The sequence below is a fragment of the Helianthus annuus genome, chromosome 13 (assembly GCF_002127325.2).
Source record: "Helianthus annuus cultivar XRQ/B chromosome 13, HanXRQr2.0-SUNRISE, whole genome shotgun sequence".
Classification (NCBI taxonomy): Eukaryota; Viridiplantae; Streptophyta; class Magnoliopsida; order Asterales; family Asteraceae; genus Helianthus; species Helianthus annuus.
The window spans coordinates 133252192-133276796 of NC_035445.2; positions in this window are offsets into that span (position 1 = coordinate 133252192).

The window sequence follows — 24605 nt, forward strand, 5'->3', positions numbered from 1 at the left end:
AGTTAACCCGGTAAATATTACGGGTTGAATAAACAAACCTAATATTTAATAAAAAGATAATAAAAGCTTTTGAGAAAACAAAGTATATAAAAGGCCCGAGTTAACGGGACTTAAAATAAAACGGGTTAGGTAACACCCAAAAAAATAATACATAGGTTTTACATATATTAAATATCGGTTATGAACAAGATAAAATAACTAGGAAATAAATAACCTAGTTAATTGCAAGTTTTGTAATTATGTGAAACTTTGGTTAAGACATGTTATATGCAACAAGGTTAAAGTATAGGGGTCAAATGTAGCAAACTTGAAACAAGATTTATTAAATAAAAACGCCAAACACCAGAACACACACTCTGGTCGAATTCTCCAGAGAAGCCAGGGGCTCTCAACTTCAAACCCTAACTTGCTCAAATCGATCAAATTGGAAGGCCAAATCAGTCCCAAATCGAAATCCAAGCTTATATTAGTGATCACCTAAGTGAAGGGATCACGAGGTATATTAAATTTTGTCTTTTAATTACATCTTGAAATTTTGATGAACAATAGAAATCGAAATCTGAGCTTGATTGATTGATGCTTAGATGAAATTAGTAGGGAAAACATGTCTTGGAGTAAACCCTAGTCAATAACTTGTTGAATTAGTGTTTAAATTATGAAGTTCATGACCATCCATTATACGTATTTAATGGGTTTTGTAGAAACATAATGAACACTAGAATCGCGATTATCAAACTAGTATTATTTGAACTCTATGAAGTTAATCTTGACATTGAACCATGGATTAGATGAAACGCACATTTGAATTATGTGACTAACTACATGAAATATGAGCTAAAATGGGTTCTAATCATAATGTTAATTTAACTTAATTGTGCCTATTGTACCATTAAAGGTAATTGACTTCTAAAAGTCAAACTAACCAATGATAAAGTCGAATAGTAGTTTCGGCATGAAATCTGTAAAATGAAATAGTCATAAGAATTGATGGCTAATCTAATCGTCTTACGGATTATGATAATAGTTTGACGCTAGACAAGCTAGGTGGAGGCTTGGGAAAGAAGCGGGTCAAACGGATCGAATGCGCAGAAAAAGAGCAAAATCGGATACAAGGTAAGTAAAGCTTACACCTTCTTTTGTAGAATGCCTAATTATTATAAGGGTTATAAACATGATAAGTAAATAATTAAATGTGATGTTCCGACGTAATTTGATACAGGTCGGAACAAGTAAAAATGACGAGAAACCAGGAAGGATGGTAAAAAAGGATTTATAATGGTGAAGATACACCATTCTACTATAAATGTGTGTTGATGCAGATTTTTTGTCCGATGCTTGTTGAATAGATTAGATTTATTTTATGCTAAATATGTAATAGTTAGTGAAACGGTCAAACGAATGTGTATTGATCTGCTCGTTTGAAGTGGTCAAACGAGAGGGTTATGTGTTTGACCGTGTGTATTTGCTAGACAAGTGGGTGTGTGTATAAATACCAACCCCTTGTTCATTTGCAAACTAGAGAGTGTGAGCAAAAGGTGAGCTCAGTGAAAGAGTTCACTGTGAGCTTTAGTGTTTGGGGGAGAGATCACCACCTCGTCTCTCCCCGGATGTATACTCCTTTGGTATTAGTTCGGTTATCTCGTAATTGAGCTGATTTGTATTGTTTTACTACCGATTAATACAAAGAAGTTTTGTTTATCCATCTCTCATCTCTCCCGTCTTGAACTAATCTCGCACGAATCATGGTTTCGGTCCCGAAACATGGTCCTACAATTGGTATCAGAGCCATGGTATCCGATTTAGTAAATCTAACCGTTTGCTAAATCACATGTGCTCTAGATCTGTGATTTTTATGATTTTTGTTCAAAATGTAAAGTTGGGTAAAATGAGAAAACCAAGATCTGGACCGAAATATTCAGGTCTAGATGAAACAGAACATATACGAGTGTTAGGTTTTATGTTTCACACCAAGTTCAACAAGTTTTCATCATCAAATATCATTTTTGAAGTGATTTTCGTCAAATCTGGGAATAAACAGTGGCTGTGTTCTTGAAGGGGGTGTGGTGGCTGTTAAGAAACTTTAGGGTTTCTTCATATCAGGATCGACGAAAACCCTCTCTTTCAAATAACCCTACTGACGAACCCCCCCCCCACACGAAAAACTCAAATCGACGAAACATCACGACGAAAGACCGTACACGACGAAAGATGTCGACAAAGATCGTACACGACGAAACATCACGACGAAGAACTCTCAAAAGTTTCGTCACTTACTGTTTGACGAAGAACCTACTGATGTTGTATCACAGGTCTTGAATCGGTGAGATAATCGTGCGGCGGTTAGTGTGGTGGTCGGATTAGGATCTGTGAGTGTCGATCAGCGTCTGATATAAAAAAGAAAGAAGGTTGTCTTGTTTGGTTCTTTATGTATTGCAGAAGAAGAAGAGACATCAGCTGGAAGATGATAATTAGCGGCTGGTGTTTTACTTTGTGGATTAATTCTAGGGTTTTGGATGTTTGATGTCGGCAGAGAGTTGAGAATTTTTTTTTTTTTGTCTGTTCTTGATATTTGGTATCGCAGAGACAGAGAATGATGATAGCTGCTGGTAAGTTCTTGAAAAAGTTAAAATAGGGTTGTTGAATTTTGGGCTGTATTAAAGATGCACTCAAATTGGTGGACCTACAATTTGATGGGCCACACGTAAATGCAAGTTGACAATCTTTATTTGGGCCAAATGTAAATGTTATTACTACAAGTTGATGGGCCACATATTTTGACTCTGCTTTGGGCCACAAACTATAGTAGCTTGGATTTACTTCAAGTGTACAAGAGTATTTTCGTAAGTTCAAGATTATATTTGAGCCAACAATTCTAAGTGATTTGCAAAGTGGGTTCGGGTGTTCGCGAAGTTGATTTGAACCCGTCTAAATGTCGACGACAAATTCGTACGGGTTCGGGAGCGCGCGGGATGATGCGGCATGATGAAAACAAAAGATGATGATATTTTTGAAAAATGTGGGGTAATCACGGTTACCTATGCAAACGTCAAATTTGGTGACTTGACTACTACGGGCCAAAAACCAAAAACGGTATGTTCACTTCCGCACGTAAATGTTTATGATTGTTATCGGTTATTCGTAAATGTTCGAAAGCATTTTGTTTATCGTCATATTCTCGCATTTGGAAACGAACGTATGAACCTGGAATGTCAATACCGGTCCTAACGAGTTCACAAAGTCTTTGGAGGGATACAAGTCGGATCCTACGGGGTACTAGGCGAAATTTCTTTAACAACTAGAATATGCAAAGAAGAAAGTTTTTTTGTTTATTGTCATATTCTCGCATTTGGTAACGAATGAATGAACCTAGAATGTCAATACCGGTCCTAACAAGTTCACAAAGTCTTTGGAGGGATACAAGTCGGATCCTACGGGGTGCTAGGGGACGTTCTTATTCAACTAGAATATGCAAAGAAGAAAGTCGTTTTCGTGATTTTTCGAACAACCGAGAACATTCAGTGAAGATTGACGACAGTTCCGCTCAGTGGAGGGAATTGGTGAGCATTTGAAGATAAATTCTACTCAGTTAAGAGAATTTGTTCTATGAAATTGAGGACAGTTTCTTTGAAGTGGAGAGAATCTGTTAAGGTTTAGAGATCTTACCAAAGAAATGGGGGGATAAAAATTTTCGTATGTTGAATTTCTTCAGTAAATTTCTAAACGCAATCACAGGTTGTAGAGTTTGTGATTTTCTGGTGATACAAACGGTTCGGCGTGGAATGTTTTGCACAGACACATATTTGACGATTTTAATTAATTCTCCAGCTCGCGTGAAGGGTTTTGCACGGAAACATACAGGTATTTAAAGTCGACAGTAGTTTCAAAGCGTTGTTCACCGAAGACCTAGGGGAATCTTTATGAAAGCTGATAGTTCAAAGCTGAAGACCTGCAGGATTTGGTTTTGGGTTTGATGTTTCTTTGGGATTTTACAGGGATCTGGGGGTAACTCAATTCGTTGAGTTTGCAAACGATGTACTTGGTTAAGCTGACATCCTGAGTACTGATGCTGAAGATCCGTAGTGCTTTACTTGGTCAACTTCACAAAGGCGAGACAATGAGATCTGGATGTAGTTCAACTAAGCGTGCTGTTTGGTTGAGCTTGCAAGGGATACATTTGGTCTAGCTGACTTTCCTGAGTGTTAATGCTGAAGATTAAAGTGCATTACTTGGTCGTTTCCACAAAGACGGTTTACAGAAGACAGTTCACGAGAAATCTCTACCAATGTAGTATGCTTGAATGAAATAGAGTTCTTATGACAGATCAAGACTTGATGTTGTTCTTAAAGAATGGAACCCTTATCAAATGCCGGTTGGAGTATTAGAAGATCAGCGGAAGATCGGTCAATTGAGCTTTGTGAGGAAATTGCACGACACCCAACACGGATACGCGTACTTTAAGGGGGAAATATTATACAAGGAGCGTCAAGATACTACTTACCTGGATCATCGGTCAAGGGGGAATTTTTTAACACAGAGAAGATAAATACTTGAATGAAGATTGATTGCAGTTGCATTTTCAGCATTCGACAGCAACGGACAAGGGGGAATTTATTGATGCAGATTTTGTGTCCGATGCTTGTCGAATAGATTAGATTTATTTTATACTGAATATGTAATAGTTAGTGAAACGGTCAAACGAATGTGTATTGACCCGCACGTTTGAAGTGGTCAAACGATAGGGTTTTGTGTTTGAGCGTATGTGTTTGCTAGACAAGTGGGTGTGGGTATAAATACCAACCCCTTATTCATTTGCAAACTATAGAGTGTGAGAAAAAGGTGAGCTCATTGAAAGAGTTCACTGTGAGCTTTAGTGTTTGGGGAGAGATCACCGCTTGGTCTCTCCCCGGATGTATACTCCATTGGTAATAGTTCGGTTATCTCGTAATCGGGCCGATTTGTATTGTTTTACTACCGATTAATACAAAAAAGTTTTGTTTATCCATCTCTCATCTCTCCCGTCTTGAACTAATCTCACACGAATCACAGTTTCGGTCCCAAAACACGGTCTTACAATGTGAAATAATTGGTCTTTTCGTCTAACGGGTCAAATGATGAACTTAACACCATTTGACAACAATGACTAACAAAAGCTTGTCGAGTTTTATGTTCACATGAATGATTAGCATAGGGAATTTTGCATTTGTTATTAAGTAGAAATTTATTAAAGCAAGGTATTAAAACGGGTCAACAGTGTGACCCGAGCCAGGTGCGCATAAAAAGGTTTATAGTTAAGAGTGAGTTTTTGGTCAAGTAATTAGTGAGGCCTTCGTAGTAAAATGAGGGACTAAAAGATTGACCAAAAAGCCCTTAATGGGTGAACCGGATAAACGACCCTTAGAGGTTGTTTAGGAACTTGTACATTGAATTTGAAATCTTTAGATACATATAAAAGTTCTAGGCAAAAACATTGGTGGTTCGAATGCCTAGAAATAGTCATTTGTGAAAAAGGACTAGCCGAAGGGTAAAATTGGGATTTTGGGTTCCTTATGTTAAATCCACCACAAAAATAGTTGTGGTGAAAGATAAGTAGTTAATTAGCATGGAAAGACGAGGTGCGAAAAGAAAATAGTGAGTTTGATGCTTAGATGCTTAAAAGTCCCCTAAATGGGTCAAAATAAATTAAGAAGTTAAATGTGGATTAAGTGATTAGAACGATACAAATAAATTGGTGAATGTAAATACGTACACGAACCTCGTAATGGGTGTGAAAACGCTAATGCTTGGTAAGCCCGGGATGGGTACGAAATGTTAGAGACGACCCTTGACAACATTCATGCAATGTAACTTAACTAAACGGGTCAAACAAGAGAAAAAGGGATTTATAAACTATTTGCTTATAAACTGGGTTCTAATATGAACAGTGATGGTAAATAGGTCCGTATTTTAATTATGGAGACGTAGGAAAAAGAATCACACAAAACGGAGGTCTAGATCAAAAGTTATGCTAATTGAAGTTGGATATTTTCTTAGAAACATAGTTGGGTAAATATGCAGCAACCAATAACAACATTCCGTCGAAATGGGTCCGTCACGCCCTGCGACGGAGAAGCATCAAGCGGTCGCGCCCCGCCACAGGTTTTGGCGGCCCGCGAAGAATTAAGTTGAGTCTGTCGCGGCCCGTGACAGACCTACAGAGCTGGGAAAATTTTTATTTTGTTTGCTTTGAACTCAGGACTCGTTTAAATTTGTTATTTAACTATTAAAACTAACTTTTGTGCTGGTTTTAATCATAGGTGAATGTCGAGAATCCCGAATGAAGATCAAGCGACGATCAAGAACCGAACACACGTTAAATGAAGCTTCCGCGTTAAATCTTGTTTTGTTTTGTTATAATTTATTTATGTAAATGCTTACAACTATGTTTTTTGAATGTTTATAAACATATGGAAATGTTGGTGTGACAAGTTTTTGTAAAGTCGCATTCTTAGTATTAAAATGTGTATTTTAATGTTGTAATCGTGTAAATTTTCAATGAGGGTTTTACAAGTTGGTGTCAGAGCCCTGGTTTAAGAGATTCAAGTATGGTGGGGAAAGCTATGCTTGGACTTAAACCTTATGCTCTTGATAAAGATTGGTGTTCGGTTCAAAGCTTGATCGTGAGGTCCGGTAAGTTGTTATAATGAAATAGTATGAATGAAAGATGTTGTAAACCACGCCTAGGATTATCTTGTAATACACGGTAACCCTAAAGAAATGGTAAAGGACCGGTTGGGGTCGGGAAAATTTTCTTGTGATAAAAAGTAGTATAGGTTCCTTGTATTAAAGTACGGGCTTTTATAAATTGCATTATACTAAATTCTAGTGAATGTCTCAGCGATATAATTTCCGCACCTGAGGATGGTGGAAATTCAAAAGTTTATCAATGAGATTATGGCAAGGTCCGAAGCATGACAAGAGGAGCATGCTTGCAAAGGACGAAGGTCAAGCGGTTAGACTAAAATGAAAGGGAGCAAAGAAATGAAGGCCCATCAGGGCGAGTATTACCAGGTGCACATTTTTCTTGTAGTATAATTAATTAAGTGCAACATTTACATGGTGAATGGTAGAAACATACGAGATAAAAGTTTGGGAGAAATCTGGACGGGATAATCATCCATGATGATATTCCCTAAAGGAATTTGGGTGCGTAATACGCGTTATTCACAATGTGAATAACAAACATACATAAAAGGTCCAAACATAGAACTTGGATGGCGGTGATCGTCCAAGTTAACATTATCATTAAGATCCTGTTAAGTAAAATTTAGACTTAGAAACTTGGATGGGGATACCCGTTCAGATAAAAGTTTTATATAAAAGACACGGTATAGATATGTAACAATCCCATTATAGAAAGTGATTGTATATAAGTTTATGAAATAAAAACACCTTATGACTTGTGAATAAATAAAGGTAAAAACCTAATATTTGCAATATAACAATAAAAGGTTTTACCGAATAAAAATAAGAGACGTAACCACAAACTGAAAACTTGCTTACATGAGAGGTAATATATTAATTATAATAAGTTTATGCGTACCATGTGCCGATTACTTACCCTGGCCAGGTAAGTGTTAAACACATGATATGATGAGTTTATTATAACTAACATAAGTACCCCTTATGTAACAAGGACTAAGTGAGTGGGAGATGTTGGGAAATGCATTGGGAGGGAGTGAACCTACACTCGAACCCGGAGAATGCAAATATGTAAAATTATTAAGGAATGCATTGGGAGGGAGTGTACTTACACTCGAACCCGGAGAATGCAAATATGTAAAATAATAAAGGAACGAATTGGGAGGAAGTGTAATTACACTCGAACCCAGAAAATATAATAAGCATAAATGGTTAAGGCGAGTTATAGACTTGGCCAAGCCAACTTAAAAGGAAACATTATAGGTGTTGCTGAATGATGTGGGTAAATTCCATATGATGATATGATGATATGGAATAGCTAAATGATATGTGGAGTAACCTTTGTAAAACACCACAGTGAAAATATATAAGGACTAATGATAAGTGGGACACCAAGTCCTAGTAACAATGAAACTATAAAACGGGTGCCATAGCACCAAATATATATATATATATTGTAAAGGGAAATAAGTGAAAAGGATGATGTTTTGGATCGTCATGATCATTGGGTCTTGAATGATTGTAAATGACTACGAGGTCAATGGGGCTTTTGACTCATAAATAGGATGGACCTTAGAGGTCAGCCCATAAGAGTGAGATCCTAAAGGAATTTCTAAATAGGCTTACAAAGCAAAGTTTGTTAACAACAATTTAACAAATATAAAAGTATAGGAGTTGGGTTCAGGAATGAATCCAAGGGATGGGAACAACCGACCATGTTAATGAGTCGGGCTAGTCTTGAAAAGCAAGACAAGCCGCTTGTTAACGAAAGATGCATAAATATGTGTATACTCATACATATATTAATTAAGTAACATAGTAAATACCCTAATAATGCATGTTAGAAATGAAAAACGCAAACTAACGAAACAAGAATGTTAAAACATTAAGATAAAGAACCCACGTAACGGGTCGTAAAGGAGTATAGGTAAGAACCGGGTAACAGTAAGCGTAGGACAAACCGACGTGTAAATGACGTTAGAAGTCATAAAGTCGGAAGGATAATTCGAAATAAAACAAATGTAGCCTTAGAGTACGGTCAAGATCAAATGAAATCCAAAAAGCAAAAATAAATATTTCTAAACATAAAAAAGGGTGCCTTGACGCCATATACGTATATAAACGTATATACAATAGAATAAAGACAGGAATAAAAGATGATCTACGGGATCATCATAACCTATGGGATTATAATTAATGTTAAGTCTACGGGACCAAAAAGACCCTCGGGTCACAAATAGAAACAAACCAACTGACAGGTTTTTACCTTAGAAGGTGGAAATCTAAGGAAGAAGCCTACGAGGCTATGTGAAAGAACCTACGGGTTAATAACGTAAAACAAGGAAACTGGTTGTAACCTCCCGCGTAAAATAATAACCGGAGGTAAAGTTGGTATAAAAGCAATGGGTTTTGCTAAGTTAATCGAATGGGTTAAAGCAAAGAGATCATGAAAAGTCTGGTTGACAAAAGTGAAGGATTTCACGAAAACATTTAAACGGGCAAAATTGACAAAAGAATTCACAATTATTTAAAATTGTGTTATGTTACAAAAAGGGCGAAGTTATTACCGAAATGACAACGGAAGGGGATAAATCCTTGGAAAAAAATTCCCTGATGTGAGTAATTGACGTAGATTAAAGAGAAAACGCCAAACTAAAAAAAAATCAGTTTTTGGTAAGAAACAACGTTTTAACGAATATGAATCTTATGAGAGGAAATTGGAAATGATTCATATTAAAGGATATAAGTCTTAACACCGATAGGTGCAAGACATACATTCGAAAAGAAGAACTATGATAAAGGAAAGTCGAGATAAACTTAAATGTGACGTGACGCGTTCATGATCAAGAAAAGTAATATAAGATACGATCACGTTGTAACGTGAATTATAGGAATAGGAGATCATAAACTCATATAAGCCTCAGAAGACAAAGTGGTTATACCTGAGCGATGGGATATAAGGTAATTGGCAACTAATAAGTCTAACCGCCAATATAAGTAACGAATAAATATAACGGATACAAGCTAAAAGTAACGGCCCACGAGGCCTCACGCATGAAAAATGTACACGTCAATCCAAATGAAAACGTTGACTGAAAAGAATAAATGCCTTGAAAACAAAACTAAGATCATTTGGCCTAGACCGATGAATAACTTAAAGAAGGTTTCGGGGATGAAACCTCTTTAAGGGGGGTAGACTTGTAACACCCCAAAAACGGGTTTGTTAATTATATTGAATTAACCAAAAATAAACGGGTAAAAAACCGCTAGTGGTAAAGTTAACCCGGTAAATATTAGGGGTTGAATAAACAAACCTAATATTAAATAAAAAGATAATAAAGCTTTTGAGAAAACAAAGTATATAAAGACCCGAGTTAACGGGACTTAAAATAAAACGGGTTAGGTAACACCCAAAAAAATACATAGGTTTTACATATATTAAATATCGGTTACCAACAAGATAAAGTAACTAGGAAATAAATAACCTAGTTAATTGCAAGTCTTGTAATTATGTGAAACTTTGGTTAAAACATGTTATATGCAACAAGGTAAAAGTATAGGGGTCAAATGTAGCAAACTTGAAACAAGATTTATTAAATAAAAATGCCAAACCCCAAAACACACACTTTAAGTGTGTGTTCTGGTCGAATTCTCCAGAGAAGCCAGGGGCTCTCAACTTCAAACCCTAACTTGTTCAAATCGATCAAATTGGAAGGCCAAATCAGTCCCAAATCGAAATCCAAGCTTATATTAGTGATCACCTAAGTGAAGGGATCACGAGGTATGTTAAATTTTGTCTGTTGATTTCATCTTGAAATTTTGATGAACAATAGAAATCGAAATCTGAGCTTGATTGATTGATGCTTAGATGAAATTAGTAAGGAAAGCATGTCTAGGAGTAAACCCTAGTCAATAACTTGTTGAATTAGTGTTTAAATTATGAAGTTCATGACTATCCATTATAGGTATTTAATGGGTTTTGTAGAAACATAATGAACACTAGAATCGTGATTATCAAACTAATGTTATTTGAACTCTATGAAGTTAATCTTGACATTGAACCATGGATTAGATGATTATTTAGTAAAAGATGTTTAAATAGGCAAGATAGGTAGTCATGGAGTTTGATTGTTAATTTTATAAAAGTATGCTCATTAGGTGTTTGATATAATGCCTAAGAGAAAGCCAAATGTTGAAATTTCGAATGAAACGCATATTTGAATAATGTGACTAATTACGTGAAATATGGGTTAAAACGGGTTCTAATCATAATGTTAATTTAACTTAATTGTGCCTATTGTACGATTAAAGGTAATTGACTTATAAAAGTCAAACTAACCAATGATGAAGTCGAATAGTAGTTTCGGCATGAAATCCATAAAATGAAATAGTCATAAGAATTGATGGCTAATCTAATCGTCTTACAGATTATGATAATAGTTTGACGCCAGACAAGCTAGGTGGAGGCTTGGGAAAGAAGCGGGTCAAACGGATCGAATGCGCGAAAAAAGAGCAAAATCGGATACAAGGTAAGTAAAGCTTACACCTTCTTTTGTAGAATGCCTAATTATTATAAGGGTTATAAACACGATAAGTAAATAATTAAATGTGATGTTCCGACGTAATTTGATACGGGTCGGAACAAGTAGAAATGACGAGAAACCATGAAGGATGGTAAAAAGGGATTTATAATGGTAAAGATATACCATTCTACTATAAATGTGAAATAATTGGTCTTTTCGTCCAACGGGTCAAATGGTGAACTTAACACCATTTGACAACAATGACTAACAAAAGCTTGTCGAGTTTTATGTTCACATGAATGATTAGCGTAGGTAATTTTGCATTAGCTATTAAGTAGCAATTTATTAAAGCAAGGTATTAAAACGAGTCAACAGTGTGACCCGAGCCAGGTACGCATAAAAAGGTTTATAGTTAAGAGTGAGTTTTTAGTCAAGTAATTAGTGAGTCCTTCGTAGTAAAACGAGGGACTAAAAGATTGACCAAAAAGCCCTTGATGGGTGAACCGGATAAACGACCCTTAGAGGTTGTTTAGGAACTTGTACATTGACTTTGAAATCTTTAGATACCTATAAAAGTTCTAGGAAAAAACATTAGTGGGTCGAATGCCTAGAAATAGTCATATGTGAAAAAGGAATAGCCGAAAGGTAAAATTGGGATTTTGGGTTCCTTATGTTAAATCCACCACAAAAATAGTTGTGGTGAAAGATAAGTAGTTAATTAGCATGGAAAGATGAGGTGCGAAAAGAAAATAGCGAGTTTGATGCTTAGATGCTTAAAGTCCCCTAAATGGGTCAAAATAAATTAAGAAGTTAAATGTGAATTAAGTGATTAGACCGATACAAATAAATTGGTGAATGTAAATACGTACGCGAACCCTGTAATGGGAGTGAAAACGCTAATGCTTGGTAAGCCCGTGATGGGTAGGAAATGTTAAAGACGACCCTTGACAACATTCATGCAGTGTAACTTAAACTAAACGGGCCAAACAATAGAAAAAGGGATTTATAAACTATTTGCTTATAAAGTGGGTTCTAATACGAGCAATCATGGTAAACGGATCCTTATTTTAATTACGGACACGTAGGAAAAAGAATCACACAACACAGAGGTCTAGATCAAAAGTTATGCTAATTGAAGTTGGATATTTTCTTAGAAACATAGCTGGGCAAATATGCAGCAACCAAGAACAACATTCTGTCGAAATGGGTCCGTCGCGCCCCGCGACGGAGAAGCATCAAGCGGTCGCGCCCCGCCACAGGTTGTGGCGGCTTGCGAAGAATTAAGTTGAGTCTGTCGCGGCCCGCGACTGACCTACAGAGCTGGGAAAATTTTTATTTTGTTTGCTTTGAACTCAGGACTCGTTTAAATTCGTTATTTAACTATTAAAACTAACTTTTGTGGTGGTTTTAATCATAGGTGAATGTCGAGAATCCCGAATGAAGATCAAGCGCCGATCAAGAACCGAACATACGTTAAATGAAGCTTTCGCGTTAAATCTTGTTTTGTTTTGTTATAAGTGATTTATGTAATTGCTTACAACTATGTTTTTGGAATGTTTTTAAACGTATGGAAATGTTGGTGTGACAAGTTTTTGTAAAATCGCATTTTTAGTATTAAAATGTGTATTTTAATGTTGTAATCGTGTAAATTTCCAATGAGGGTTTTACATCATTAAGAGCTAAACAAACAGCCCCTTTGAATGATGAAATTGTTTTTATAAATGATGATGATTGAAACATAATATAAGTCTTAAATATAGTAGAGAAATACGTTGTTAACAAGAAAAATTTAAAAGAATGATTTTTAGAAAAATCATTTTGTTAGTTGTAAAAGACTAAATCTTTCAAGAATGATATTTATGAACAAAGAAACATGTTTTAAAGGGTAACTAAGTCTAATAAATAACATGGTAAGTTACTACAAGTTTTTACAAAAAATTCAAGTTCATGATGTAGTGTAATTGCATGATTTTGGCTTATGGCAAGTGTTAAATTGAATTGTTGTTGATTTGTGATGATTTTAAAAGAAAATGATATGCATTGAAAGCATGGAAACCTCCATTTTTAAGGGGAAACTATCGCAAAATTTTTGTAGAATTTAAACACTTAGAAAAATATTTTTTTAACTAGTGTTTACAAGTATATTTTACCCATGATTTTTCATATAAAATTTGCCATGATTTTGTTACAAAAATTACAAATATTGAAGGTTGGTTTTTGATAAATAAAAGTGACTAAATATGTATTTAGGAAAATATATATTTAGAAGTCACAATTTATGTGATTACTTGTATATTGTGTGTATTAGTTATATTATTTTAGGACTTGAAATAATATAGCTTACCAAAATACCAAAAATTGTAATACAAAATATTATCAAAATTCCAAGAAAATAAATATATAATTTATACCCAAAAATTGGACAAACCGAACAAGGAATATGGATTACATATATATATATATTCCGGAATTAAGTTCATGTATATTTTGACAAATAAGTTAAACGGTATTTCGGAAACCAAAGAAACGGAAATTACAATTTTTACAAGCGTTACAAAAATATATCATATTTTTGTCAAATAGAAAATACATTATTTTTTAGTAAAGAAAAGATGTATATATTTCTTGAATTATTAGAAAATATATTATTTTTGAAGAAAATATATATTTTCTTAAACAAATTTAGAATATATTATTTTTGAGGTGAAAAATGGATTTATAAATATTTTCTAAGTTAATCTTGAAAATATATTATTTTTGAGGTTTATATGAAAATATAACTATTTTTGCCAAGAAATCCTTATGGATATTTTTCTATGGAAGTTTTCTTAAAATAAATATATCTTAAGAATATAAATTGGTGATTTTTATTGGTTAAAAATAATTTCCGGAAATTTAAATACAAAAATTAAGTATCAGAATACTTAATAAATACAAGAAAATATGTATTCTCATACGTGCAAATACACACTGGAATACGCCATCAATACTTGGCAAAAATACACAAGTATAATTATACCCTCATTAGGAGGATACATTTGTATAAATACTTTATATACCAAGTTAAAATATGTATTATTTTAACAAATATTCCAAATATTAATGAATATAATTTAAGTTAAAATATTATTATTTTAAAAAATAATTATACACTTTGGAATACTACAAGTACATCAAAGATGTAACACAAAGATACTAAGTCATCACAAACAAGACTAAAAGTCGTGGCACGACCCAGCCGTCTAATAAGCCATAACACGTGTGTAGGTTGTAGTACGGCGTAAGGATACATACTTTGGGTATACAGGAGGCAGGACGCAAATCTGTGAGTTCATGTCCCCCTTTTCTTTTAACTATTTTCAGTTTTATAACTTCGGGGGTGAAATGCATGTTACAAATGTTTACAAACGTTTATACATGGTATGATTAGCTAAGGAATGAACTGTTAGATCATGTGAATGGGTAGGCGCACACTTAAGGCCATTAATCCTCGTATAAGGATAGAGGGACATGAGTGATAGATCTATTTGAGTGTTGCGAGCCCCACCCCTGGGCCGGAAGTGGACGAAGGTGGTGACTATGTCTTACATCCTGAAGCCCGGTACAAAATCTGCAAGGTTTGAGCCTTCCTATGCCATTGCACACATGTTAATGTATTAGCTACACATTAATTGATCTGTTCATAGACGCTTTCATACCAAATTACAGAGGCATACATACAAATGTTTACAAGATTATTAGAACTCATACAGAAACACATGAACTCGCTCAACTTTTGTTGATGTTTTCAAAATTACATGTATTTCAGGAAACAAGATGGATCTTGGGCGCAGCTGTTGTTTTCAAGACGTAAAAGCCAAGTTCAAATGTCATCCACTTTTGTATTATAATGTAGCCTGAGAATTTTGGGTTGAAACTTAATGACACGTGTTTGTAACATTTTGAACTTATGAATGGATGAACATCATGTCTTGAATGCAATGGTATTGAACAAGTCACACATCATACGCTTCCGCAAAAGTCAGGGTGTGACAACCAAAACTTAGTCCACTATTCCCCTCAGTCCGGCCAAATAACCTCATGTTGTCTAGAATTCAATCAACCACCGTCTTTGACGTTGATGTTCATTGCCACCTGCTCTGTTACGAGTGACGTCATTGGGTTTAGCGATGGGTTGTAATCCCAATTGCAACATTCATTGGGTTACGGCCCATATGAAATTATGGATCAATGTTGTTGGGTTGATTTGCGGGTCAAGCAGAAAACTATAAAAAGATTAAGTTTGTTGTTTATTTAGGTTTATCCAATTATTTACTTTGAGTTGTGTTTGAATTCCAATACTGTTGGAATCCTAATTAGAGTCGGTCCAGTAGGCTTGTTTATCAAGCAACAAATAGTTATAAATAGTGAACGTAGATTCCTTTGTAACGCATGAGTTTTAAGTTTAATATATATAAAAAGAGTTGTGGGTGTTAAGTCCTCCCCACAAAAAATCCTCAGTGTTTGTGTTTTGTTGTGTTTGTGTTTTACTTGATGATAACCAATTGATTTCCATCATTTAGCTTTTTAATTTAGGGATGCATGATTTCCATCATTTAGCTTTTTAATTTGGGATGCAGGCTATGGTAACGGTGGCGGATGTGAGTGTTTTTAGAGAGGGGGTGGAGAGAGAAACAAGGGTGGTGATGGTGGTCTGAGATGGTGATGGTGGTGGAAGGTTATGGTGAGTGTTTTAGAGAGAGAGAGTAGAGAGAAATGAGGGTGGTGATGGCTGTGTGAGAGGCTGGTGATGGTGGTGAAAGGTGTGATGGGTGTTATAGAGAAACAAGTGTGGTGATGGTGGTCTGAGATGTTGGTGATGATGGTGAAAGGTTGTGTTGAGCGTTTTCAGGGAGAGAGTAGAGAGAAACGAGGGTGGTGATGGTGATCTGAGATGTTGGTGATGGTGCTGAAAGGTGGTGGTGGGTGTTTTTAAAGAGAGAGAGAAACGAGGGTGGTGATGGTGTGTTTGTGGTGGTGAGTGCTTTGAGAGAGAGAGAGAGATAGTAGAAAGAGAAACAAGAACGAGTGGGTAGGTGGAAGATGACTATTATTATTTTTTTGTAATAATAATAAAACAAAGTTTAAAAAATGAAAAAAAAAGTATATGTAAAATGACCATTTTACCCCTGAGGTAACTGAGTTTTTTAACTGTGGTTAATTTTTTGGACTGAAATAGCACGTTTCAAGAATGTGAGGGAGGATAACGGTACGATTTTGAAATTTGGCCTGAAATAGCAAAAGTGGACAGACCACAGGGACGTAAATGGCACTTAACTCCATTTTTATTACTATTTTTCCGTTAGCAACTCTAGTTATTGTAACACCCAGCCTTTCGTACCACCAATATTGTACATTTTTCCTCAGATGTGATAGCCATCCAGGAACTCCCAACCCTACCAGGGAAGTAGGATTTACTTAGGGTGTCTACTTGGAACACCCCCATGGATTCACCATCCATGATGATGTTTTCCCCCACCATCTTGAAAAGCATAGAAGTGGCTTTGATACCATTTAGAGACTTACCAGGAGGTTACCCATCTTTGTATCACTCGCATCTGAGCACGCTTAACTGTGCAGTTTTCATTTGCTCCACAACTTATTTGGTGGTATCTGAGGTCTAGCATCTCTCATGTTCACCGCCGATGTGGGATTTGCCTAGAGTATTACAATTGTCGTTTACAGTTTTGAAATGATTGATGTTAGGCTGTGAGTTAGATCGTTATGGTAGGTTTTCGTTGCCCTTTATAGATCACATTAATAACGGATTGTTGACATAAGTACCCATCGCAGATGTGCCCTCGCCGAGAAAAGATTGAAAAATATGTGTGGGAATTTTATCCTCAAACTTTAGACGGTTTACAGACAAAAGTACCCTTCGCGAATGGGACCTCACAACAAACAACTAAAAGTCTATATGGGAATCATATCTGAGATTTCATCCTCAAATTAGCGATGGGACTTTCGTCGGACTTACTTGCTTCGCGTGTCTGTCAGTACTTCGTCGATGATGATTTCCTCACGTTATGGTATCCATCAACAATCGATTGGTAATCAAAGACTGATTAACGACTTTCTTTTTTTTCATTTTTCTTTTTCTCTAATTTTTGTGTGTAATAATGGTAGTTTCATTATTCAAACGGCAATAATGATGGCTTCATAACAAGTGAATGCAAGGTATCTACGTATTAGTATATTTGCCAAACGGCTAAAATACTAATAGGTTGCTTCAGGTGTCTGTCGATGATGATTTCCTCACGTTATGGTAATTAACGACGTTTTTTGTTTTTTTTGTTTTTTTTTCTTTTTCTCTATTTTTTGTTTATAATAATGGTTGTTTCATTGTTTTTCGAACGGCAATAATGGTGGTTTCATAACAAGTAGCTTTCTCTAAATATTCAATTAGTATTTGGCAAAGTGTGTTATATTAAAATAAGAATTAAACTAATTCTCAATATATCAAATTTATGCTTCACATGGCCTACATAGTTGTATATGAAAAGATACCATCATATTTAAAAGACAAAAAAAGTCTCCTGCAATTGGTAAACTCCAGTTCGTTAGAAATTTTCTTGACAAGTTTCCTTCTTCTCCACGGCCTGTAGGCTAATCACAACCATTATAAATACCTGTTTGAGTCGTTTGACCCATACTTCTCACAAATAAAGTTTATCAATTCCAACTTTTTCCCTTCACTTAGAAACTTAAATTTTGGTTTTCAGTGTCCCCTTGGTGATAAATGACGATGACAACGCAAGAAGATTCACAAAAGTCACCAAAAGAGTTTAAAAAAGCATTTGACTCGTGGTTGTTCTATGCCTTGTTAACGCCTTGTTAACGGCTATTATAGTTGTGCATTTGAGGTATGTATGTATCAGTCAACTACCATCCATCGTGGCGAAATACATACAAGAGGGTTGCGTCACCCTCTTGATCAAGCTTCTCAATTTCTTTATCGCCAAATGTTTTCAATTCAGATACCTATCACCAATATTGCCACCACCATTTTCGGGGAAATTAATGTTTTGGATTGTGCTATCTAGAAGTGTTTCTAAGTTGTACTACTGATAATAAACTCAGCTTACAAGTCCTAGAAACTTTGTATATGAAAGTTGATGAATTAACCTCCTGATCATTTACCATAAATCTTTATGTTTCTATAATGACCCGTTACATACAATGTAAACTGTCTAATACAAAATGGACAGAGTGTATATGCACACCCATATATGTATAAAAAGATAGTTGAACTAATAATGTAAGTATGCCTAATATATGAAATTATATAGATTTAAGAATCAAAGTTTATGTGATAAGAAATTAAGAATGTATATAGGTATTCTCAATAACCCTAGCTGAGTTGACCAGTGAGTGTCGAAAAATGAAAATATTAGGATATGGATGCTATGCTATGATGGGTATGTTGGATCCAAAGCTAAATGGTCAAGTGAATGTGAAACAACTTAAGTTCTAGTCCGCGTTGCCAGCATGGCCCTACAATAAAACTCAATGGCAGGACCAACTATGTGTAGGTCCCTTTCCGGAGGATGACGAACCTAAACCTTGTTATACTAACCCACTAGCAAGTGCGGAATCCAAGCTAGCAAGCAAACCGGGATGAAACAAGCACAAACACAAACACACAAGGTTCACCGATTAACACTACTTGTATTAATACGAATGAAAGGTTTCGGTTACAAGCTCAATGTTCACAAATGTGTTTTGCAAACTCTCTAGTGTGTGTGTGTGTTTTCTGGACAGAATGCTCTCAAGAACTCTCTCTCTTTCGGTGTGTGCATCTGTCTAAACTCAACACACTGCATGGGTATTTATACCCAGCCCATGATGTCTGGTCCGAAGGATCCGATAGATGGTCCGAAGGATCATCTATCGATGACAAAGCATTCGAAGGATCAGCAGGGACCTCGAAAGATCACCTTTCGAGATCTATCATTCGAAACATATCTTTCGATGAGATCGAAGGATCCACATTATCCTTCGATCTCTTATCCTTCGACACAGAACATCTTTCAACATTTTATAAACTGTTGTCCAAGTCAAGCCGGAGGATGGTTGACTTGGTCAACTTACAACACTAATCAGGACATCGTTTACATCGTGACCGAATACAGACAAAGTACAGACACAAATGCACCAACAAACTCCCCCTTAGCTGTAGCTTTGTCTTTATCTACTATAGTTGTAGACTCGTCTCGAACTTCGATGGTCTTTGGTCTTCGAGTTCTCAAAACTCTGATGTCCTTTCAAGTCTTCAATGTCGGAGGATCTTCAAAGTCTTCACGTCTTGAAAGCAGAGAGTGTATCAACAAACTACCTGTATCATGTAGGAAGTGTGTTGACAAACTCCCCCTTAACATAAGCTCCCCCTTGAGTTATGCTCGTGAAAAACTTGATCTTTATGAAGTGAGATCCTTGTGGTGTTGATGATGGCCTGCGGCAACTCGATTATCTTCATCTTTTGAGCGCCTTCTCGTCGTGTCTTCATTCCAAAGCTTGTCATCGACCATGTTCTCCTAGCCTTTAGAATCTGCACATGCAAGAAATCTAAACGCGTAATGAGAACAACTGCTTGGAATAGTTAGTATAACCAAATGACACACGAATAACCATGTCATAATCAAACACCGTCCGACAGTTTGAAAGTTTAATAAATTTCTCAATTTTAGACTCAACTTTCAAAACTTGCAAATTTCGACCGTTTATGAAGATTTAGTCAATTCGGTTTTCGTTCAGGTTTCAGGTAACGAAGACTTGAGCTCCAACATCGTACGATCGAAAATAAAGAAGAAATAAAATCTTTTTGGCTTTTAAAAAGTTTATATTAAAACATACCTAAAATCTTTTTGGTATTTTTGAAATTAAAAGACAACAATTTAAAATCCTTTGAGTGTTATCAAACGACATCACCGCTAATGTCGTGCTGATATGCATCAAACGACGAAACTGTTTAAAAGAAAAACAATAAAAGTTAAGCAGTAAATAAATATATACAGACATTCTTTTTGCGAGTTTCGAGGGTAAGAGAATCATATCAGTGTACGGTCATGCCAAAACACTCTTGTTGTTCAGTTAGTTAACATTAAGATAAGCGTCCTATAACAATTGTCGATATTGTTGTCCACTTAAGCTCAACTTATCAGATGTAATCATGGCGAGGGGATACGTTAAGGTATGATTTATACTTACCGACCGGTGATCATCCACATCACGACACATTCCCGTATCAAGGTATGCACGAGAATTCATCTTACCGGTGAGTATACCGATTATCATCTATTTGACCGTATAAATTGTGAGATACTCACTTATTTTGATTTGAAAACAAGCCCTATGTGATATAATCACTTATTGATGAGGAACTTGATTTTCATATGCATGAGGGCACAGGTGCAAGTCCGTGAACAGGTCAGTACTTCCGTACAGCAGAGAGACGAACTTGACACCCGGAGAATGTGATATTTTATCACTTATTTGATTTGGACATGTGATTGTTTATCACTTATTGAGGTCGAATGCAGTATGTAATATGTACACGTATGTATAGTATCATGGAAGATCTAGACTTGCGTCCCCGTTATTTTTCGGTAAAAGATACAACCATGATACCCAGATGATAAGCAGCATAAAGACCGAATATCTCAGAACCTCGGCAATCTATCAAACGAAATTTCGGTACTAAGACCATATGCCAATGAATGGTTCCCACCTGGTCTTCAGTCAGTTTAAGATTTATATCACCCTGCACACTTTAAAATGATTGTGAGCCTACCGATACATCTTATATAGAGCTGCTTATCGTTTTTCATTTTAAGGTTTAAAGAGGTTTGGATAAACCACTGATGTAGTATCATTTTCTCTTTTGCTCGCCAGGAAACTCATTTTTGCTTTTCTACTGTTTTTGTGTTTTTGAAATTTTTCGATGTTTTTGGATTTTCAGATTTTTGGATTTACCCCCCCTAAAATCAATAAACTAAGATAAATTTAAAACACACAAAGATATTTACAAAAATGATTTTCCGATGTTGGTTTTACTCTTGCTTGACCTTAATGCCGTTTACCAATAATAAAAAGTCAAATCTAGATTTGTCAAAAGCTTTGGTAAATAAGTCGGCACGTTGGTCATCGGTGTGGACCTTAACAACATCGATCAGCCTTTTCTCAAAGCAATCACGTATGAAGTGATATTTGATTTCGATGTGTTTGGTCTTTGAGTGCTGCACAGGATTTCTAGTGATATCTAAAGCAGCAGAATTATCAACGTAAATAGGAGTAGTTAGGAATTCAAAACCGTAGTCCCGCATTTGTTGTTGGATCCAAAGGACTTGGGAGCAACAACTTGAGGCAGCAATGTATTCAGCTTCGCATGTTGATGTAGCGACACACGTCTGCTTCTTGCACTGCCATGTGACTAGGCGATTTCCTAAAAACTGACATCCAGCCGTTGTGGATTTGCCGTCGATTTTACATCCGCCAAAATCAGAATCACTGAATGCTACCAATTCAAAGTTATTATCCCTAGGGTACCACAGACCGGTGTCAGGGTACGCCTTCAAATAACGAAAAATCCTTTTTACAGCTGCAAGATGTGAGGCCTTCGGGTTAACTTGATATCTGGCAAGCAGGCACGTTGGGTACATTATGTCTGGCCTTGATGCTGTGAGGTACATAAGAGATCCGATCATCGCGCGGTAGTTTGAGGGGCTAACAGCTTCACCCTTCAAGTCAGGAGTAATTCCGTGATTTGTTGGCAATGGGGTACCAATGGGCGTTGCATCAGACATCTGGAACCGGCTCAAGATGTCGCCAACATATTTAGTCTGATGTATGAATATCCCAGACTCCGTTTGTTGCACTTGTAGGCCCAAGAAGAAGGTCATTTCCCCCATAGCACTCATCTCGAATTTATCCTGCATAATGCGCTCGAATTCCCTACACAAGACATCATTAGTAGAACCAAAAATAATATCATCAACATATACCTGTACCAGAAGAAGATCTCCATCTTGTTCTTTGATGAAAAGAGTACAGTCGATAAGACCTCTACGAAAACCGTTCTCCAGCAGATAGTGAGATAAGGTTGCATACCAAGCTCGCGGTGCTTGATGAAGACCATAGAGAGCTTTGTTGAGCAACCAAACCCGATCGGGATGGATAGGATCTTCAAAACCTGGAGGCTGTTCGACATATACCTCTTCTTCAACCACACCATGTAAGAATGCACTTTTCACGTCCATCTGATAAACCTTGAATCCTTTGAAGGACGCATAGGCTAGAAAGATTCGAATTGCTTCGAGACGTGCAACAGGTGCATAGACTTCGTTGTAGTCGATCCCTTCAATCTGACGAAAACCTTGAACGACTAAACGTGCTTTGTTTCAGATAACAACTCCGCGGTCATCCTTTTTGCATTTAAACACCCAACGGGTACCAATCTTCTTGTATCCAGCAGGTTTCTCTACGAGTTTCCAGACACCCAGCTTCTGGAATTGCTGCAGTTCTTCCTGCATTGCTTCAACCCAAGCGTTATCTTTCAAGGCTTCTTTCCACGTTCTTGGTTCTTCCTGTGAGACATAACACGCGAAGGACCAATTGTTTTGTTGCCCGGATTCTCGAATAGCTGCATACAAGCCTGCATTGTTGTTATTTCGCAACATGTTTCTTGTTTGAACGCCACTTTGCACATTTCCAATGATGTTTTGTTGAGGATGGGTGTTATGAATCCTTGTTTCTGGATTGTCTGGAACTGGAACATTTATACCCAGGTTGTTCAGATTAAGATCAACAACCAAATCAAGGCCCGGAATTGACGAAGAGGATGATGCAGTAGCCTCAGCTGTTCTATGGGCATCCACTGGAGGAGTACCCTCTGAAGTACCATGAACTGCTGTTGTTGGGGCTTCTTGATCTGCATCTACAAATTCATCATCCTCTGAAGATTCGTTCAATTCGTTTGCATCATGAAAATCCTCATTGTTGAGAGTATTATTGTTCACCGAAGAAGATGGTGCTTGATTAACAAGAATTGGACGAACCACCGGTGAAACTGTTGCATTGTCACTCTCGAAAAACATCCTAGCCGCAGCATTTTCTTCAACGGCTTCAACATTGATCGAATTGAAGAAGTCATCGTATTCAAACATCCAAGGTTGACCCGGATTTTTGACTGGCAAAGTGTGCCGTTGTACTCTGACCTCAGACCATTCCTCGACCCTTTTAGTCTCTAGATTCCAGACTCGTAAGTTAGGGGTGGCATACCCAAGAAAGTATCCATCAATTGCTTTTGCCCCAAACTTTCCATTAGGATCGATGATTGTGCATGGAGCTCCAAACGGTTCTAGATAAGACAAATCTGGTTTCCGTTTTTGAAGAAGCTCAAAGCAGGTCTTGTTGTGCCTTTTGACTGTAAGGACTCTGTTCAATGTGTAGCATGCAGAGGCCACAGCTTCAGTCCAGAATGGAATGGGTAGCTGTGACTCTACCAACATTGTCCTAGCAGTCTCGATCAATGTGCGGTTCTTACGTTCAGCGACACCATTCTGTTGAGGAGTATAAGCTGCACTAAACTCATGAAGAATACCCTTTGAAGTGCAGAACTCCGCCATGGAATTATTTTTAAATTCAGTACCATTGTCGCTACGTATCCGCCTAACCTTCAACTTATACAAATTCTCAATCTGAATGATCAAGTTTTTGATAATGCCAAAGGTTTCACTCTTGTGTGCCATGAACGCCACCCAAGAAAATCTTGAATAATCATCAGTAATCACGAGGCAGTATTGATCACCCCGAATACTCTTGTGCTTGACAGGACCGAATAAATCCATGTGCAATCGTTCAAGAGGAACTGCCACCGTGTTGATTTTCTTTGTAGGGTGCTTCTTCTTTGTTTGCTTTCCTTTCTGGCACGAAACACAGACGTCTTGAAGATGGAAATTTTTGAGGGGAACACCATTCACCAATTCATTTGAAACCAAATGATTCATTTTGCGTAAGTGAATGTGACCCATTCGTCTGTGCCAAGAGATAGTGTCTTTTTCTGTGGCTTTGGAAACGAAACAAGTTGCTTGTGCAGACGTAGTAATAGCTTGGCTCATGTCAAGGACGTACAAATCATTTATCCTTGGAGCCGACAAGAGAATCCATTCTTTTGGAATTTTGAAGCCGGGTTTCAGCACATAACATCCATTAGCATCAAAGTGTACTGAAAATTGCTTGTCACAGATTTGAGAAACACTAAGAAGATTGTGATCAAGTTGTTGCACAAAGTTGATCTTGTCAAAGCTGACAATCCCGTTAGATATCATTCCTTCACCCGTTATATATCCACCTTTATCTCCAGCAAAA